This window comes from Triticum dicoccoides, chromosome 3A, assembly GCF_002162155.2.
Source record: "Triticum dicoccoides isolate Atlit2015 ecotype Zavitan chromosome 3A, WEW_v2.0, whole genome shotgun sequence".
In the NCBI taxonomy this organism is placed as follows: Eukaryota; Viridiplantae; Streptophyta; class Magnoliopsida; order Poales; family Poaceae; genus Triticum; species Triticum dicoccoides.
Window position 1 is genome coordinate 732,346,752 of NC_041384.1, and position 6,476 is coordinate 732,353,227.

Consider the following 6,476-nt stretch of genomic DNA (forward strand, 5'->3'; position numbering starts at 1 on the left):
CCCGGAGTTGCGAGCACATGATTGACTTGCAACTGGGACGATTACAAACTACATCCCTCGAGTTGCGAGTCCGCCTTGCAGCTGGGGTGAATACAAACTACATCCCCTAGATGATACGTTTTTCGAAAAAACTAAATGTTTCAGAACTTACAAAAAACACACACTAAAATGCAATTATTACACCCCTTGTTTCTCATCACCACACGCATAGCTGAACAAAAAATACATATACTCATAATTCTTCTTGTTATTGCATAAAAAATGTAGCTAGTAAACAGAAAGAAAGTAGAAATAAAAATATATTAAAAAAGTGGCTGAAAGACTGAATTTATAATAATAAAGCCCCAACAAGTCCCATCAGATAGCATGGACAGACAAACCCAGCAGGTATCATGGACACACAAAAGGATAATCTTGGCACTTACGGCAGAGAAGCATATATATGTTTTCTAGAGTTATGCATATAACTGAATCTGTGAGATTAATTAGATCATCTTTCCAGAGTATTGACTAAACAAAGTAGATACTACTCGCTGACCGACCCGACCAATTACAATACTAGCACTATCTATTACTACAAAGATTATATCAATCATGAAAAAAAACATGGATTACATACATGCCCATACTTACAAAAAAATCCTATCCTGCCACAAAGAGGCCATCTATCTATCCTGCCTCTTTGAGTTGGGGGTTTTGAACCAATTACCAATCAATCGAAGAAGGCAAAACTGTAAACGTGCACAATCAACTTGCTAGTGAAAAAAAGATGCATCATCTTCTTGTCCGTCTCACCAGTACACAAATTTAAAACCACTGATGCACACAACTTTAACCTATACACCTATCCAAAAAAAAAAAACTCCACATAAATCCTAGAAAAGGACACATACCTGACTGCCGCCCTCCTCCCCTCCCCTTCTCACTCCCAACAAAATAGCCTCCGCCTGACATAAAAAAAATCACAAAACACATAAATATGGATTGAAAAAAGATAAATGAAAACCTTGTGAATACAAACTGAATCTAGCCCTGACAAAAAAATTGCTTAGTAAATTTCAACCCTAAACCTAGAAAAAGATTAAACAATGTACAATCTGCCGCTGAATCTAGCAAAAACAATAATCCAGATACCAACTCGGTGCTGCCAAAAATACGAAAAATCCTATCATTCCACTGACTCTCTCTATACACAACAACTAGACCCATGAGGGCACTGAAAAAAATTCACTACCAGAAAAAATGCAACCCGCTCCCACAAATTGCGTGAAACTGACAACATAGAAAAATCCCTATGTACATTAAGAAACTTCGCTACTTCAAACATCAAAACTGCCGTTGTGCGGCGAGCAAACAGTAGTAAGCAACAAACAGTAGACAAGACAAACAGTGAAAACAACAAACACTATACTGCGACGATCAAATAACTAGGCAATTAAATGCACATCTGATTTTGTTAAATGCAATTAGATATGGATGACTCGTGTTTTCAGACTTCCTTTCAGGATCACCTAACAGCAAAAAAGAAAAATAGGACCATACGGTCATCAAACTGTCGAAACTATGGTGCGGTGTGCGAAAGCATCAAGCAAAAGTGCACTTCAGAAATAATGGAATTGTTTCTTACAGATTCCAGGATCAACTTTAACTGAAGGAAAGTCACTGGACAGAGGAGCAAACCTAATGAAACCTATCACTACTGTACAAAAAATCTTAACAGGAGAAACCAACTATCTATAGAATGATGAGTATACCAGGACATAAAAAACTGTCTATAGTTCATCATTCAAACCCCCAACAGTAAAAATCACCCAAAAACTACAAAAAAATAATTGTATTCTCTGCACACTAACCATCTACTTCGAATCCCCCCTTCCCATATCTGGATACATTTGAGGAACAAAAACCCCCAACCAACCCTAGATAGATGGAACATCTGATTAGCCCTACCCCACATTTTGGGAGATTGGACGGGGCAAAGAACCCTAAATCGATGGACAAACAAACAAGAAACAAAGAAGATGGATGGTGCTAAACGAACCCTACCCACATTTGGGGACATTGAGGAGCAAACCCTAGATAGATGCTACTAAATCAGTGAGCAAGAAACACAAAAAAACATGGACACTACAACAGAAAAAGAGGAACAGGGGAGAAGAACAGGCAACTCACTATCTATGGCGTCTCCCTCTCCAGAAATCGCTGCGCCTCGAGCACCAACTACCAAGAGCAATGGGGAACAGCATAAGAGGAATGGGGAACGGCCGAAGTGAATGCTTCTGGAGACAAACTGGGGGAAATGAACGCCGCCCCCTCCTCTCCAAAATCTTCCCTCAGACAAACAGCCCCTAGCCCAACAAGCAACACGGCCCGCTACAGGCAAAACAACACAACCCGCTACAGATGGGCTGCACGCACAGACGAAACAACTGACGCGAGCGAAACGCACGACCGGGACAGAAAAAACAACTTGCGCGAATCTTAAAGACAGGACGAGATCCAATGGCTGTGGAGTTAGATATGAGATAGCTATTTCGCATCTAGATGTGAAATAGCAAATCCGTTTGATAAAAGGTCCAAAAAAAGGTATAAAGTAGGTATTGTGGTTGTATGGCACAAAAGGTAGGGCCTCAAAGCCGACCCGCACGGACACAAGGACGTTTAGGGACGTTTAGGGTTTCAAATTAGTATATGTGTGGCTAGGTTTCAGTCAACTGAGATTTAACCAAATATTAGTCAAGTGATACTCCCTTTTTCAAAATAAGTGTCTCAATCTTTGTATAACTTTGTACTACAATTAATACAAAGTTAAGGCACTTATTTTAGAACCGGGAAAATTGTATATAAGAAGAGAGAAAAGGCTAGAAAAAAATTGCACAGATCTCGATCGAACAAATATAGCATCAACTGAGACATAACCAAGTCTCAGTCGACTGAGACTTTAAAAAACTGTTATATGCTGGCCGTAGATGGTCTAACGCAGTTTCTGGGTCCTTGGGACCCATTACTACAGGAAAATCCCGGTTTCCCGTGTGTTGGCATATAAGCCGTGTGCTTTTTTTTGGGCACCCGGCTTATGCTTCTTTAAGCTGAGTCTGGAGAAAAAAACACCCGGTAAATAAGAGAAACTCGGTTATGGTCATTTATAAGACGAGTACCACAGAAAAGCTCACGGCTTACATGAAACACACGGTATCTAGGTGAAAAGGCACCCGGCTTACAACACACACTCGGCAAAGACATCTGCCACGTGTCTGCAACGGCAGTGGTTGACGCGCCGTCACGGAGCAACCTATAAGCCGTGTGTCTGGAGCAAGCACTCGGCTTATATGGCATATAAGCTGTGTGCCCGAAGAAGGCACTCGGCTTCTAGGACATATAAGCCGTGTGCCCGATGAAAGCACCAGGCTTACATATTTGTGGATTTTTTGCACCACGTAACATTTTTGCGAAATTAGTTTAAGATGGTTTTCATTGCATTTTATTTACTACTTAATTAGTATTATTATTCTAACCTATTTTCTGTTGACTAGTTTTTATGGGTCTTATTTGTAAATTTTTTAATTTAACGCCACTTTAATATTTTCAAGACTCTTTCGACACCCTAGCATACCCGCCAGCACACTACTGGACGTCTAAGAGGCCCCAACGCAAGATTTGGCGGATTTGGCGGCATGGCTAGCCCTCGGAAGCCGCAGGTCACAACCGTAGACACGCGAAGATCAATCCGCATAGAGGGAATTGTTCATATACTTCTGCATCACCAAAAATTATGAAAAAATATCATACGTCCTATATCACATGTGCCCACGCCGTGTAAGAAAATCATGATTTTATCGTGCTCTGAGTATTCAATAATATTCACGCCGCACCGTTACCACAGAACGATTATTATACCATGCCATCGCTGTCTGTGAGGGGGGCCACACCCGGAGTCGTGTGCTGCCTCCTCAAACATGCCACCACAACAACTTATGGCATGTATGAGGGCCCCGCGCGATGCTCCGGTGGCATTGCTACCCCCCAAGGCACCCGTCCCGCCAAACCCTGGAGCGGTTGACCAGGAGAACTAACCCTTTGACTTTCGTCGGACTGACTTTGACTAATGGACCTCTCCACCCGCTTGTGGTAGGTCAGCTCATAGGAACACTTTGGAACAAGGTCCGGGCCAAACCCACCGCAAGATTCCCTCAGTGTCGACCCAACACGACCGTTTCCCCCCTCCAGGTGCTGGCGGCGGCGCCGTCCGTGAAGGGGTCACACTCCGGAGATGCGTGTCGGGTGTTGGCACCCGCCACCACACTTTTAGACCTGTAAGAGGCCTCGTCGCAAGATTTGGCGGCTTGGCTAGCCCCCGAAGGACACCGGCCACAATCGTAGACACGCAAAAGCAACCCGCGTAGAGGGAAGTGTTCAGATATTTCTGCATCACCAAAAATTATGAAAAATTACCATCCGTCCTATATCAGATGTTCCCACGCCGTGTAAGAAAATCATGATTTTATCGCGCTCAAAGTATTCAATAATATTCATGCCGCACCGTTACCGCAGAACGTTTACTATACCGTGTCATCGTCTTCCGTGAGGGGGGCCACACCCCGGAGCCGCGTGCTATCTCTTCAGACATTCCACCACACCTTAAGGCATGTATGAGGGCCCTGCGTGATGCTCCGGTGGCATTGCTACCCCCCAAGGCCCCCGTCCTGCCAAACCCTGCAGGAGTTGACTAGGAGATCTAACCCTTTGACTTTCACCAGACGGGCTTTGACCAACGGACCTCTCCACCCGGTTGTGGTAGGTCAGCTCATAGGAACACTTCGGAACAAGGTCCGGGCCAAACCCACCGCAAGATTCCCTCCGTGTCGACCCGACGTGGCCGTTACCCCCCTCCAGGTGCCGGCGGCGGCGCCGTCCGTGAAGGGGGTCACACTCCGCAGACGCGTGCCGGGTGTTGGCACCCGCCACCACACTTCTAGACCTGTAAGAGGCCCCGACGCAAGATTTGGCGGCTTGGCTAGCCCCGAAGGCCGCCGGCCACAATCGTAAGCACGCAAGAGCAATCCGCGTAGAGGGAAGTGTTCAGATACTTCTGCATCACCAGAAATTATGAAAAATTACCATCCGTACTATATCACATGTGCCCACGCGGTGTAAGAAAATCATGATTTTATCACGCTCAAAGTATTCAATAATATTCACGCCGCACCGTTGCCGCATAATGTTTACTATACCGTGTCATCGTCGTCCGTGAGGGGGGCCACACCCCGGAGTCGCGTGCTATCTCTTCATACATGCCACCACACCTTAAGGCATGTATGAGGGCCCCGCGCGATGCTCCGGTGGCATTGCTGCCCCCCAAGGCCCACGTCCCGCCAAACCCTGCAGCAGTTGACCAGGAGATCTAACCCTTTGACTTTTGTCGGACGGGCTTTGACCAACGGACCTCTCCACCCGGTTGTGGTAGGTCAGCTCATAGGAACACTTCGGAACAAGGTCCGGGCCAAACCCACCTCAAGATTCCCTCCGTGTCGACCCGACACGGCCGTTACCCCCCTCCAGGTGACGGCAGCGGCACCGTCCGTGAAGGGGTCACACACCGGAGACGCGTGCTGGGTGTTGCACCCGCCACCACACTTTTGGACGTGTAAGAGGCCCCACGCAAGATTTGGCGGCATGGCTAGCCCCCGGAGGCCGCTGGCCACATTCGTAGACACACAAGAGCAATCCGCGTAGAAGGAAGTGCTCAGATACTTTTGCATCACCAAAAATTATGAAAAATTACCATCCTTCCTATATCACATGTTCCCACGCCATGTAAGAAAATCATGATTTTATCGTGCTCCGAGAATATTCAATAATATTCATGCCGCACCGTTACCACATAATGTTTACTATACCGTGTCATCGTCGTCCGTGAGGGGGGCCACACCCCGAAGCCGCGTGCTACCTCTTCAGACATTCCACCACACCTTAAGGCATGTATGAGGGCCCCGTGTGATGCTCCAGTGGCATTGCTACCCCCAAAGCCCCCGTCCTGCCAAACCCTGCAGGAGTTGACTAGGAGATCTAACCCTTTGACTTTTGCCGGACGGGCTTTGACCAATGGACCTCTCCACCCGGTTGTGGTAGGTCAGCCCATAGGAACACTTCGGAAGAAGGTCCGGGCCAAACCCACCGCAAGATTCCCTCCGTGTCGACCCGACGCGACCGTTACCCCCCTCCAGGTGCCGGCGGTGGCGCCGTCCGTGAAGGGGGCCACACTCCGAAGACACGTGCCGGGTGTTGGCACCCACCACCACACTTCTAGACCTGTAAGAGGCCTCGACGCAAGATTTGGCGGCTTGGCTAGCCCTCGAAGGCCGCCGGCCACAATCGTAGACACGCGAGAGCAATCCGCGTAGAGGGAAGTGTTCATATACTTCTGCATCACCAAAAATTATGAAAAATTACCATCCGTCCTATATCACATGTGCCCA